At 51.9% G+C, this 14,700-nt stretch overlaps 1 protein-coding gene across 9 annotated transcripts in view; it reads left to right on the forward strand.

Moving 5' to 3' along the window:
- Positions 1 to 14,700, forward strand: part of RGS3 (regulator of G protein signaling 3) — a 142,978-nt gene that overhangs the window by 113,855 nt on the left and 14,423 nt on the right. The window lies entirely within an intron of this gene.

Here is a 14,700-nt window from a genome sequence, read left to right on the forward strand (position 1 = left end):
GGATGGAGGCTACTGAGACAGTGATTCCTTGTCCAGGGCTCTGAGCTTGGATGGTCCATTGGGCTCCTGATTGTAAGTACTAGTTATCAATGAAAGCACCGTACTCCCCAGCTTGCCTTCCTCCCCAATTTTCTTGCACACTGTTCTATCGGGCAAAAAAGCCCCGCTCTTCTGTTCTCTCTAGGTCTTAAACTCACCCAACTTCCACACTTGCAGTAACTGCATCTATCTGCTGCTGCTGGCTTCTCTGGTGGCTACCTGTGTCCTATTTATGCGGGATGTGGGGTTTATTCATCCCTTAGTCACCACAAGCCCAGCTTTCTCCCAGGGTGTGGTTGGAGAGAGATGCTGAGATGCCCTGATGAGCTAGGGGTCATTCCCCCACCTCGCCTCCGCCCCGAAGGTCACGCTCCGATATCCAGGTCAACTCAGACTGTCCATTTTAGATCTGTACCTGGCAACTGAGTGGATGCTTCCAGGAGAGGACCAGGCCAGAAGCCCCTTGGGAGGATCTCTAGTCCCTACATATCAGTGGGATATTAAGAGGGCCAAGGAGTTGAAGGTTGGCTCTGGTGGGAAGTGAGGCAGGGGGAGTTTTGACTCTAGCTTACTTAAATCCATAGAAAGAGTCTATTCACAGGTCATATTGTGCTGGGTGGCGGAAGGTACAGCCCTGGATGGATCCATTGTAACACTCCTGATCCTCTGCACGGACTTTTGGGTCTTGGAGCTCAGCTTCTTGGACCACTTTGAAATGGTCATTGCTTGGGCTAGATCTTGAACACTGCTTCTCTACCAGGGGTCTGCCCAGGTCTCTCAAAAGACGCACAGCTGGGAGGGAGAGCCCATGCCCAGTCAGATCCCTGGGGAGCTTAAATGTTGCTTCCTATTTGGTCTCTGGGCATCTGGAGCTGGTGGAGTCTGTTTACCTTCTGGATAGAGCTGGGATTGAGGGAGAAAGGAAAGTCTCAGGAGGTTACATGGAACCCAGGCCTCTGGATGCTCAGCCCGTGCCTCTCCCCGTTGCATATCTCAGGGCATAGGAGCTTCACCTTGGAGCACTCTCTCTCTTTTGAAGTCCCCAGTGGCACACTCCTTTTGCACCCTTAGGATTACTGATAGAGCTTACTGATCTCTGGAAAAGCAATGTGCGTGGTAGAGAAAGCCCAAGAGACCCAATTGCTTTTCGTACCTGGTCAGTGAATCTTGGGCAGATTCACCTATTTTTTTTTTTTTTTTCTAGCTCAGTTTCCTCTTTGGAGCAACCAGGAACTGGATCAGATAATGCTAGGCACGGTCCAGCCACTGGATTCTCTGGTTCTCTACAGACCTAGGTGTAAGAGTCGGGGGTTAAGGCAAGGCTCAGCTGAGAAGCCGCCTCTGGCCTTCCTTCCTCTTACTCAGGCGCCTCTGGGTAGAAGCCTTCTTCTCATGCAAGCTGCAACCCAGGGAGGTTTGTTGTTGTTTGTGGAGTCTGTCCGTTTCCAAGATGTCATTGCTCAGGGAAAACCATCATTCCTCCTAGGGATAAACAAGACTGCTTATGGCTCAGCCCTCAAAGCCCAGGGAGGCTGGAGCCACTCACAGCAGGCCAGCTGGGCTCAGGCCCAGGGAGCTGATGCCTGACACCCGTCCCTGCCCCCATCCTCCCTCCACACAATCACTTGTGAGCCGAGTGGGATGGAAGGAGAATGCACCATCAGCCACTTGGGAAATCTGAGGGTCAAGGCACTGAGGGATGGGACTATAATCTCCCTGGTAGCCTTTTTTTCTCTGATGGTCCGGGTCATAACAGTAGATGTGTGTAGAGCTGCCAGCTTGTCCCCTCTAGTGCAGATGGCCCAGGGTTTCTCCCTTCTGGGCACAATGGTCCAGACTGCTGCCATAGAACTACCCAGGCCCGTCATCTTAGGGAAATGGGCTGTGTGGTGAGTTACAGGGGACTAGGTGGAGCATTGGTCGTCTGCCCTGTCACTTGTTGGTAGCTTAGCCTTGGTCTGATAGCAGCAGCACCTGGAGACAGGTGGTAGATGGTGAGGGGACATGAAGAGGGATAAAGGAAAAGCTATGCGGAGCCTCTTGGTGGGGGTGGGGAGTGGTGGTGGCAAATGGCTGGCAGGAACCTTGAGACAAGGCTGGAAGAGGTTAGGGAAGGGGCCGTAGAATGGAAGGCACTGTGCATCGTCCGGTCAGGACAGGAAAACCTTCCTGAAGGGACTATAATTTATAGTTGGTCCAAGTAGCATCTTAGTTCTGTTCTTTTTGTCTCTCTCTTTCCATCCTCCCCTTCTCTACCTCCCTCTCTTCTTTCAATCCTTCCTTCGCTCTCCTCTCCTCTCCTGCCTGTTAAGAGCCTCTGTGTAACACACCCTTTCTGAGTCCCGGAGGTGTCAACATAAAAAGGCTCATTCTGCGATCTCACGCCCAGGCTAGGTAAGGAAGGGAGAGTGAGACAAATGTGGTGGCGGCCCACTGCCAATGCCTGGCACAGCCTGGGAGCCTCAGGAGCCTCAGGAGAGCTTCCTACAGTGGGGAGGCTGTCGACGCACATGCATAGAGGTCCAGAGAGCAACAGTCCGTCCTAGTCTCTCTACTTCTTTTCGATGTAGATGTGATTCCCGCCTGGATTGTACACATTGCCCTCCAGCACCAGCCACCTGCTCCTCCTCTTCTCTTGAGGCCATCTAAGGTGTCCTGTAGGGGGTGTGGACTCTGGACTTAAGGGCAGTGACCCCACTTCACAGCATGTATCTCTCCTGCCTGTGGTCCCTCTGGCAGTGGTAAACGTCACTGGTCAAATGAGCTGCAAATGTGAAACTCTCAGAGGAGGAGGAATCATGCCCACGGATTCCAGGTCATCTCACGGAGGACCAGGTGTCTTATCTCATAGGCGGCTGTTGCTAGTGCAGCCATGTAGGCGAGCTGCTTAGGACAGGAGACTGACACAGAAGGCCATGGGGCACACAGGCAACAGCTGTTTGGAGGCTGATAGTTGGATTGTGTTTGAAACGTGCACACAAGGTGGCAAGCCTACGGAGGAAAGGCCTGCTGTCTCTGGCAGAGAAGACGCTGTTGAGGGTTCTCCTCTGTCTTTAAAGTGAACTTTTAGCAGGGTAGTGGTGGCACATGCCTTAATCTCAGCACACGGGAGGCAGAGGCAGGTGGGTCGCTGTGAGTTCAAGGCCAGCCTGGTCTACAAAGCGAGTCCAGGACAGCCAAGACTGCACAGAGAAACCCTGTCTTGGAGGGGGAAAAAAAAAAAAGAAAAAAAAAAAGAAAAAAGAGTGAACTTTTAAATAGAAGCCAAATGTACTAGAGAAAGATGACAAGAATGCAGCTGATGGCTTTTCACCAAATGAGCCCACCCACTCGGGGCCATAAGGAAAACATCCCATCCAGTACACTGGGAATGTCCCAGTGTGCCCTGCAGTCACTGTGGTCCTGATCTCTCTCCCTGATTGCTTGCCTACCTTGGACTTTGTATAAATGGGACCCTTGAATAGATGTTCGTTTTTGCTGACTTCTTTCCCTCAGTGTTTTCATGCTGATTCATCAACGTGCCACCTCAGAGTGTCCGTTTAGTTCACTGTTTCTGTTTAGTGTGCCTCTCTATACGTATACCTCAGTTTACCCATTATCCCACCTTTGACAGTGGTTTGGGTCTTTATAGTTCCAGGCTCCAGGCAATAGTGTGGCAAGGACCTTTTTGAACACGTCTTTTGAAGTGCATCCATCTTTCTTACATACACCTGCAGTTGGATAACTGACTCACAGAGCTGTGTATAATTAGCCTGGGGGAGATGCCATCACAATTTCCCAAAGCATGACGCCAGCGCATCCGCTTTCCTGCCATGTATGACAGTGCCTGTTGCCCCCTGTGCTCAGCAACACTATTTGTATCAGATACAGTGATATCTAATTGCGCTTTTAATTTACATTTCCTTGATGACTCATTAGGCGGTGGGACTTTACATATGCTAATTGCTCATTTGGATAACCCTCTGGCAAAGCGCCGCCTGTTCAAGCCTTTTCCTCACTTTCCTATTGGATCATGTCTTTCTCCCCACCCTTCAGGTTTGTGGGAGTTTAAAAAGAACATTCTGGATGTGTGTTCCTTATTGGCTAAACACTCCCTGAAAGTCTGGGGCTTATCTTTTTATTCTTGTCAGGGAATATTTGAAGGAAAGAGGTTTTTGTTTGTAATACAACCTAATCTGTTAACTTTTGAAAATAAGCTCCAAGTTCAGAGAGAGAGAGACCCTGTCTTGATAAATAAAGTGGAGAGTGATTGAGGAGACATAACAAAGCCAACTTCAATACCTCCATAGATCTACACGCGAGTGCTCACCTGAACTCATGTGTGCTCACACCACAAACACATACACATTCAAAACAATTTTAAAAGTATAAATAACTGAAACCCAATACAACGTGAAGTCTGGGCTGCTGTAAGGGTCAGATGCCATAAGTTATCCTCATCTGCGTGGACATCCGTAGGTTTGGTTATCAGACTTGTTATGCAATTTTGTTCTGGGACTAATGACAAAGAAGAAAAGTCTATGTGTTTTCCCTACAGGTGAAATATATATTTTTAAAAGCATTTTTGACCTGTGGGTTGTCTGACTCTGCAGACATGAGCCCCACCGATATGGTGGGTCTTCATTTTATGTTTCTTTTTTTTTTTTTAAATCCGAAACCCATCTGGAATAGATTTTTCTGCACAGCATGGATGCAGAAGTCCAGGTTCATCTACCCAGAGGAGATGCTCAAGTTATCAAAGAGACTGGCCTTTCTCACTGTGGGAGTTTGTCACCCTGTCAGAAGTCAAGAGGATCAAATGCAGCCATGTGGCCGGGTAGACCGAGCTTTGGAAAGATGGCTAGGGGCTGCTCAGGTTGGTGGGGAGGAGGTGGGTGTTCGTGACAAGAGTGACAGCTCGAGCGCAGGTGTAGAGTACCAGAGAGAGTGTGCGTCTGCGATACTGTAACTAAATGGGACTGGGGGGGGGGGGCGTGGTGCTGGGGGAAGGGGCAGTGTGTTAGTGGTGATGTCTAGGGGACAAGGCATGCACCATCTCATACAGAGCACTCGATCATCAGCGGGTTTAGCTGCCTCCAGGGGCTGAAGACTTTGGAAGGGGAGAATGACTTGTTCAGGTTTGTGTGAGACTAAAGGGGTGGGAGTCCCATCATGAAGACAGCTGGAAAGTGAGTTTGGAGCAGACTCAACCCGAACCCAGCCCAGCATCACCCCCTCCCAGACATGGTGCATCTGTCAGAGACTCAAGGGTGTGAGGCAGGCTCCTGCCTGAGGGCCCGTCAAGGTGACCTTCAGCTGTGGGGGTGGGGGTGGGGTGGGAGGAGGATGTGGAGTGTGTGTGTGTGGGGGGGGAGGCTGCAGCTGAGGCTGCTGTCCAGTTGTGCACTCCAGGCCTCCAGTATTTCTCACCAGAGCTCCCAGCGCTGCAGGCCCTGACGGTGGAGGAGCAACGCAGACAGATAAGGCAGGTGTCTTGGAAAGAGGATGGAGCTGCTTTTCCTACTTTTAGTCCTCACAGAGGCCTGGCCATGCCTTAGGCCGAGATCTGACCCCTCTGAGTGGGAAGACACCCTGGGAGAGTGAAGCCTAGCAGAGGAATGACTGGGCTCACCAAGGAGAAGGCTAGGGACATAGACCAGCCCCCTCCTTTGATTCTGGTACCTTCCACACAGGCTTTGATTTCCTGACTTCAGCTAAGTTAGCTACAAATCCTCCTATTCTAGGCTGTTATAAGGATCAGAATGTACTAAGTGGTCCCGGGTGTTGGGGCGTGAGCTGACAGTGTCAGAGATGGTGATGCTGATGGGACTGAGAATATGATTGCAAGGTTTGTAGGTGCTTACTGAGTCCAGCCTATGCCTCACGCCTCGTGTGGATTGTCTCCAAGCACTGCTGGGATGTGGGGCCTTGGCATTTGAGTCACTACGGTTGACATACAAGGTAGCCCCAGCCTTTAAAGAAGTCAAATAGGCTGCACATGTGCACTGATCTTAGCGGTGGGGGAGGGAGGATTTGAACCCTGCTTTGTCCCACTTCTTCATCACAAAGTTCCTGGCATTTGGAGTGCTCCCTGTTCGCTATAAACTATTGCTTAGTGAAGCGCGGTTTAGAGTTGGCCCATGCTGCCCGCCTATGAGCAGTGGGCACCATTCACTGCGTGCACCAGGCCCTACCTCCACAATACCCCATTGTAGCACATTGGCCTCAGCGCATGGTTAGGTGATAGGCGTCAGCCCCAGCTTCCCCACCTAGTCTTGAGTTGCCAGCCTCGTGAGCACAGTGTTATTTGTGCCCTTCCCTGGGGTCTTCTTGACATGGCAGAGCTTTTTTGTTTTTAATCCTGGTTGATGAACCTGGAATAGGATGGTACAGGCAAACCTTATTTGAAGTGGATCCTGGAAAGGAGCTGGGTTAGGAGAGTCTCTAGGTCCGTGGCTCAGAGTCTGCCCTTCTGTGACCAGTCAGTCACCTGGAGCAGGAACGGGCCCTGCCTGTGACACTGCTCACTATTGCCCGGCACTTGCACTCAGGAAGCATTTTTGGGAGGAAGAAAGAAACCAAAAGAGGGCAGGAAAGACCGTGATGGGGTAACAGAAAGAGAAGGCATTGGAGGGTGTGTGTGTGTGTGTGTGTGTGTGTGTGTCTGTGTGTCTGTGTGTCTGTGTCTGTGTCTGTGTCTGTGTCATGTGTATCTGTGAGTGTTTGCTTATAGCTCTACCGCCTCAGGTCCTCCTCCTGTGTGTCCTTATGAACCCCAGCTGATTGTTCCCTCTGGCTGAAGGGCTCTAGGCTGCTCTAGGCTCCCTTCCCGGGGCCTCCCCTCTCTGCTGTCTTTGTGGTCCAGGCAGACCCTGCTTTGGCATCATGAGCACGGGAGCCCCCTCACTTCCTACCCTCACTTCTCAGAGTTACTCCGCAAGCTAATGCCTACAGAGCCCAATCACATGCCAAGGCCTGTGCCAGGTACTAGTGCCAAAGACCAACAAGATCCATCCCCGCCCTGGAGGTGCCAGGTCTGTGGGGGAGAGACATAGGTGAAGGATCAGGTCAGTCGCTCCCTACCCAGCCCTGCCTCAGGAGCCGTGGAAGCTCAGAGGTAGATGAGAGAGGTGGCCAGGGCTCTTAGGGTAGGGAGCGATAAAGGCATGGCATGGGTCAGGAGACCCAAGGTGCAGTTGGAGACAGCTCAGGGCACTGGCGGTGGCTCTACAGGGCAGGGCCTGAGTATGTACGGGAACTAGAGCCTTACCTTGAAAACAGCATCTACTGGGGCTGTGGTGATGGCAGCAGACGGGGTCTGGTGGGGGTGGGGGTGGGGATCAGGGTCTGTAGATAGTGGAAATGGATCTCGATGATGATCGGGGCGCTGGGGACTGTTAATTGAGCTCTGCTGCTCACTGGCCACCACTCCCCACCTTTGCTTGTATTCACTTGCTCCCAGCAACCCCAGGAGGTCAGGATCATTAGCCTCATTCTGAAAACAAGCAGCTCCTGGAGGTCAAGTAACTTACAAAAGATTAAAAGGCAAATACTTAGAAGGAATCTGAGGAAAGAGGGTGGATAAGCCAGGATATGGTCCCACTAGCCCAATGTTGCTTTCAGAGTGAGCTTGGGGTACCTCGGCACACTCAACCCCCCTGGGCCATCAAGCACAGCACCTTTCCCCAGGAGGCTACACTGTCTCCAGCTGGGTCTTGGAGTCCCCAGTCCTTTGCCTCCCCCAATTCCCCCTCCATAAGCCTCACATACCTGTCTCACTGCCTCAGCTCCCACAGCCCCTGGGGCAGGGTCAGGGCAGGGAGAGGCTGGCCTGGTTCTTGGTCCAGGTCTCTTCTCCACAGAGCTGGCACCTCCAAGGCAGGGATGGATCTTGCTGCTCCAGTCCTGGCTCCAGTACCTGGCAGAGGCCTTGGCACATGGCTGGGCTCTGTAAGCATTTTCCAAGTTACTCTAGGGGATTGGGGACACGGAGTGAGCCAGGGCCTGGTCCTGATAAATGAAAGAAGCACTGCCTGACCACTAGGGAAGGATAGGCCAGGCCCCCTGCATGGAAGCCTAGTGGGCAGCTAATGGAGGCTCATAGGTTCTTCCAGGCCTATGGAGGTCTTAAAGAGGTACTGGGGAGTCACGTGAGAGTTCTAAACAGAGATGTGGTAAGCTCAGACTTGTACAAGGACCAGCATAGCACAGAGAATGGCCAGAGGGATCTGGCCTGCCACTGGGAGCTCCGCCCCCAATTTGGAATTGGGGGGGGGGGCTTAAGAATGTTACACGGATGCAGAGAGAGTGCAAGGATCCTTTAAAAAAAAATCAGTAAGTTTTGTTTCCTAGCACAGTTTTGGGAATTGAGCAGAAAGCACGGAGCGTTCTGCTTTGCCCTCTGTCCCCTGTGTTCAGCCTGCCCTTGCCTAACGATTGCCTGAGGGTTGTTGAGGGACCATCCCTGAGGACTTGGCGACTGGCCCTGGGGTGGGATGGAAGTGAAAGATCCAGATGAGAGAATGCTGTACAGGAGTCTGTTTGAGTAACTGGCTGTGGCGTCATACAGGGGCCCAGAGGTGGAATACACTCAGAATGTGTCTGATCTGGGATGCACGAAGCTGGTGGAGTTGGTTTTTTTTTGTTGTTGTTGTTGTTTAACATAATTCTTTTTTTATTTCTTTATTTAATTTCTTTTTTATTATTATTAATTTATTCATATTACATCTCAATGGTTATCTCATCCCTTGTATCCTCCCATTCCTCCCTCCCTCCCATTTTCCCCTGTGACTGTGATTGACGGGGACTTCCTCCCCCTGTAATGGAGATCTGGAAAGTGGTCTCCAACTCCGGCTGTGAGCTGTGTGCCACCTGCTTTCCCTGACGCGTTTCACCCGTGTCGCTTGGTGTTACTCCTCCTGTGAGCTGTGCCCTTTGTGGTACCAACAAGGTCCTCGCAATACCCTGCTTCTCCTTGCAGCAGGATCTAGCTCTCCTTTACACTGAAGGCTGTGGCTGGTGATGATCTTGGGCTTTTCCGAGTGACAACCTGGCTAATGTCTGTCCTTCCCTCCCACTCTGAAAGCACAATGAGCCTGGGACAGTGTTTGTCCACAGAGCTCTGAGGGGCTTTGGGTAATAGCAACCCATGGAACCTAGCCTTGGGGTGGGTGGGGCTGAAGATGCAGAGGGTGGTACATTAGGGAGATGCAGGGCTAAGATGAAGGGCCTGGAACAGATCCTGATGGACAAGCAGAGTAGCCTATGGTGGAGCAGGGCAAGTTTCAAACCCAGCCCCGTTGGGGTTGGCCATCTACGCGGGCTACTTACATGGCCACACAGTGTTGCCCTCTGGATCCATGAGAGCTCATTTATCTTTCTAGCAGCAGCCCGGTGTTATAGCTGAGGAAACAGGCAGAGTGAGGCTAAGCCTAAGGCACCCCAGCCAGAAAGAATGAAGCAGGTTCAGTATCCATAGCCGTCACCACTGTGAGGGTTGGCTTGTCACTGTCCTCTCAGATGAAGCTGATGAACCGGGGGGAGGGGGGGGTGGGGGGGTGGGGGTGGGGGTGTGGGGGGGAGCGCTGGAAGACAATGATGTGGAGGGCTGAACTGGTGGCAGTCGGGTCTAAAAGCCAGGTCCTAGAGGAGCCGGCTGAGGCTGGATGGGAGAAGCTGGATGTGGGCCGAGTATCTAAAGATGGAAGAAGGCGGGGTAAGCCAAAGATCCAGAAGCTGGAGACCCGAAAGACCCAAAGCCCTTGAAAAGACAACACAGGGCAAGAGTGAAGTCTGCAGGCCCACGGCCTGGCTAGAGTTCCGTGGACCTCTCCTAGTCTCGGACAAGTTTCCGGCTCCACAAACACTTTCCTGGCCTCTCTGCGCCGTGGCAGAGAAAAAACAGGCAGCCAGAGATCTCACGCCTAAACGGCTCCTGGCTTTCCAACCTGTGCTCTCTGAAACATTTTGTCTTATGTGAGGGCCACCCCGAGGCAAACACTAGCATCCCCTCTCCCAGAGCGGGACGTGGTTTTTGAGGGCATTTGCCAGGCCTGGCATCTGATGGCTCCGATGAATCATTAGCGTGAGTACCCCAGGTTGCCCGGGGTCAACAGAGACAGCTCCATGTGTGACATTAGCTGTATGATACTAGGCAGGTCACTTCCAGCAGCCCTCCACTACCCTGTAAGCCTAGTAGATGGTGGGGGTCTGAGGTCAGCAGCCACAGCTGCTATGAGCAGGAGCTTCTGGGCATCACTGATGCCAACCCTTCCTCAGCCTGCTCCCAGCTCTGGATCGCATTTGGGAGAGGATTTGATTAGGCCCTGGGCAATGGCTCCATTTAGAGGGCCTGGCTCATTTCCTGTAGCTGTTTGCAGGCGAGACGGGGACAGAATTAACCCTGCTCCAGCCTTGCCAAAGAAATGATGGATGGAGGGATACAGGACCTACCGGGAGGGAGGGATGCGCACCCTCTGGGGTGGGGGTGGGGCGGTGTAGCAACAGCCTATGGTGCTTGAGATCTAATGCCCTGTCAGGGCAGGGTAGCTTCCCTCCATCACCCTGGCTGGATTCTTGTCACCCCAGTCTGCTGCAGCTCCTTCCAAATCAGGCGTCCCCAGCTATCTGTACTTCCTTTACTAGAGCACTGCACACCTGGCCCCCTTGTCTAGCCTTTATTTCTTCCTTGAAGTCTATATGACTTACTCCCTGTTGCCCTCCAATACCTGTGAATAAATGAGTGCATGTATCCCACTTCCATGTCCTCCCAGCGCCGTCCTGAGCAAGTTTTACAGAGATAGCTCTGCCCATGTTATTCTCTCCCAGGGCAACCCACACCTGCCATAATCCCCGAGACCCCCTTTTTGTATCCCCCCCTTCCTGCCATTTCACACTTCTGAGGATCTCAGGTTTCCTGTAAGCTTCTCTGGAGTATGCCCTCCAGCCACTGCCACCCCAGCTAGCTCTTCCAGGAACATTGGCCTCACCAAACCTGCCCACAGTGGCCACAGGACGCACAGATCCTGCCTGGGAGCTCGGCATAGGATGATGAGTTCTGCGCCCTGTCAAGCAAAGCATCAGCGTTATGTAGATGGGCCTCAGGCACACTCTCAAGCTGCTTCCTCTTCTTCTAGACTCTCACTGTGTGTGTGAGAGACCTGGGACAGGGGACAGGAGCTCTAATCCTAAGTGAGCCTCCACTCTCTTAGGCAATTCTCTCCCGGCCTCAGGCCTCTGCTCACCATCTCTAGAATGAGACCACTAATAAGTTCCATTGTATCAGTATGTCTCCCGGGCTCAGCTCTGTGAAGAAGCTGACTGTAGCCAATGAGACCCATGTGACCTCCCTAGGCTCAGCTCCAGAAAAGGAGAGGTTGATGCTCAGCGGAGTAGCACAGCTATGAAGTGGGCCCCATTGTACCAAAGTCAGAGGGGGCACTGGAGCGCATAACCACCAGGCTCTCTGAAAAGCCCTTCAGCTCCGGGTGATTTCCTGGCTGATCCCTCAGGGTAGGGCCCTCTGGGGACAGGCAACCCTGCAGCAGCAGCAGCCCTAGCAGCACTTCCCCTCCTGGTTTTGTTTGGTTTGGCTTCAGACTAGGGCTGAGTTGAGGCGGAGGCGGGCTGACTTGCATTTCTGGTTTGGGGTTTGTTGCCCCACATTCCCTAAGAGGACAGGGTGGGCTCTGCCAACAGGCACCTGTGGGGCAGGCCTAGGCCCCCAGGACAGGGGAACTTTACTTGATTCTTCTGTTAGTGTCATTCCGTACCAGGCCCTGACGGCACCCAGCAGCTGTTTCCTTCCCCAGGACTATGAGGCAGGTGGAGGTCTGTTTATGGCAGAAGGGAGTGCCTGTGAAAATGCAGGGTACCATGAGCTTGCTGCAGGAGAATTTGCTTTTTCTGATGCAGATACTGTGTGGAAGATGGTGATGGGTTTGGTACTCAGGCTGAGCCTTGGTAATGAGTTTAGGACTCAAGCTGAGCTTTGGTGATGGGTTTGGTACTCAGGTTGAGCCTTGGTGATGGGTTTGGTACTCAGGCTGAGCCTTGGTGATGGGTTTGGTACTCAGGCTGAGCCTTGGTAATGAGTTTAGGACTCAGGCTGAGCTTTGGTGATGGGTTTGGTACTCAGGTTGAGTCTTGGTGATGGGTTTGGTACTCAGGCTGAGCCTTGGTGATGGGTTTGGTACTCAGGCTGAGCCTTGGTGATGGGTTTGGTACTCAGACTGAGCTTTGGTGATGGGTTTGATACTCAGGCTGAGCCTTGGTGATAGGTTTGGTACTCAGGCTGAGCTTTGGTGACGGGTTTGGTACCAGGCTGAGCTTTGGTGATGGGTTTGGTTCTCAGACTGAGCCTTGGTGATGGGTTTGGTTCTCAGGTTAAGATCAGAAGCAGATCTGCAGAGAATGAAGCCAGATTTAGGCCCTGGCCCTGGCCCTGGCCTAGCCTCTGAACTGTACACAGGAGCTGTGGGCTGTCATTGAGGCACACTGTTTAGCATCCTCGGAGCCCTGTCTACTCCTGGATGGTCTCTCTTTCTGCTTGGGAACAGCCTGGAGAGGCTGAAGCTCAGCACCTTAGTTTTGGCATACTGGAGCAGGAAGGGCTTGGTATCATAGAAGCAAACTTTGATCCTGGGTGTTTGGTGGTTTTTTTGCTTCTGTAGGGAAGACACGCTTTGAGTTCAGGATTTCCTTCTAGATCCATCATTAACACCGCACCTGCCATCACCATGCTCCAGTCCTATACAGTTCTTTCTCTGTCCTATTTTCTCCTGGCTTGTGACTTGTGCATAGTGGTCATTTCATTTCTAAAGTGGGCACTTGGAGGCCTAGTGACTGGCTCTACCTTGCCCTGTTAAATAATTTTAGGAAAACCTCTGCCCCTCTCTGAACTTAGCCTTTCTGTCGAAGGCAGTGGCTTCCTAATGCTGCAGTCCCAGCTGCGGGCATCCTGCCAGGAGACAAATCGAGGGGTAGTGTCTCAGTTACAAAGAACACTGGAAAGATGTGTTTTCCAATGGTCTTACGCGACCCCTGTGAAAGGCTCTTTTGACCCCAAGGGGGTTGTGACTCACGGGTTGCGACCCCCTAGTCTAAGCTCCTGGAGGTTTAGGATGACTGATGCTTTATTTAGGTTCTGAGGGGTCTCTGAATGCCCACCTCCTGGCTTGCTCCAGGATTCTCCAGGACAGGAAGCTCTGTGGAGTCTCTGCCTGTCTTTGGCCTGGGGTATCCTCCCTGACCAGAGGCCTGGTCATCTCATAGTCCTCTGAGGCTTCCGTTTGCTCTACCTGGTGGGACATTTGCATTTTCATGCACCTACACAGGTCTCGTCCAGTTTGCTTTTACATCCGCTCTGATGCTTCCAGGTGTCAGTGTGACCTCTGACCTGCGTGTGTAGCACCCTGAAGCTGTCTGAAACCACACATGGCTCATTTCACTCCCAATTGTTGAGAGAGAGAGAGAGAGAGAGAGAGAGAGAGAGAGAGAGAGAGAGAGAAGAGAAAGGGCCTAGCTGGAGCTTCACTGTGCTCATCACATGGTCTTTTTGTCTCTGGGAAAATGGACAGTAGTGGTTAGGTCATTGCTGTGGAGCCTTAGTTTCCTTGTCCATCAAATGGCTATCATGATCTCTACAGCAAGCGGTCAGAACTCATCTGCTGAGAACCTTCAGTTCAGGGCTCTGCACCAGTGCGCTCAGAGCATCCACTCCCATGTCTTAAAGCTCCTGGGGTATGTACGTGTGTGGCTTCCTGTTTCATTAGTTTTATGCCGATATGGCTGTTTGAAGAATGAAATCTGGGCTCAAAGTAGGACTAGCTGCTACATTCCAAGGCCTTGAGTACAACCCAACCTCACCCAGGCCTGAGGCCTGCTTCCTCCTGCGTGTGCCTGCAGCACTGGGGACAGTCAGACACGCCATTTCCTATTTTCTCTGGACATTACTTCCTCTGAGACAGCAACATCTTACACTCCTATTATGGCTAGTGTTTTTCTTTGCAAATGTAATCTACTGTCAGAACCCAGTAGGAACCCCCAGGGCTCCTTCCATTGGGTATAAGGCAGGAAGTAATGCCTTTCTTGCTTTTTTTCCATATATATATATATATATTTTAATTTATTTAAAAAAATTTTTTTTAAATCTGAGGTTCTTCCACACTAGGTAGATAACCCTTCAGGGAGGTTCCATGTGCCTGTGACATCTGGTCATTCCAGGTGTTGGGCAAGGTTTGAAAGCTCTGGTTTTCATCCAGTTGAGTGGTTTGAAATATATACTTAGCATTTAGAGCAAATTCTTGTTGGAATGATTCACTTGGATTCTTGTTTTAATTGCTGGTTCTGGTGAAGTGACCCTCTGATGAGATCCAAGATTAGTCCACGTGTTGACAGTTCCCGCGTGGTGGCTTGGGTCCGTTTCTGGTTCATGAAGGCAGAGACTGCCTGGTGTCCCCTTTTCACACACAGGCAAGTGGGGGCAGTGATGCTTTTAATGCAGAGAGGGGGCGGGGGTCTGGCCTGGCGTAGTCCCTACAGACCAGCACAGCTAGGGACGAGGCTCTTTCCCCTCAGGTAGCCAGTGCGCTGGACACAGAGTAGAAGTAGCAAGCCAGAAGATTTCACAGCTCAGCCCAGGGAGTCTCGTGCCTGGTTCTCAGACTGAGTATGGGGTTCTGG

The sequence above is a fragment of the Acomys minous genome, assembly GCF_964271855.1.
Source record: "Acomys minous genome assembly, chromosome: 1".
NCBI lineage: Eukaryota > Metazoa > Chordata > Mammalia > Rodentia > Muridae > Acomys > Acomys minous.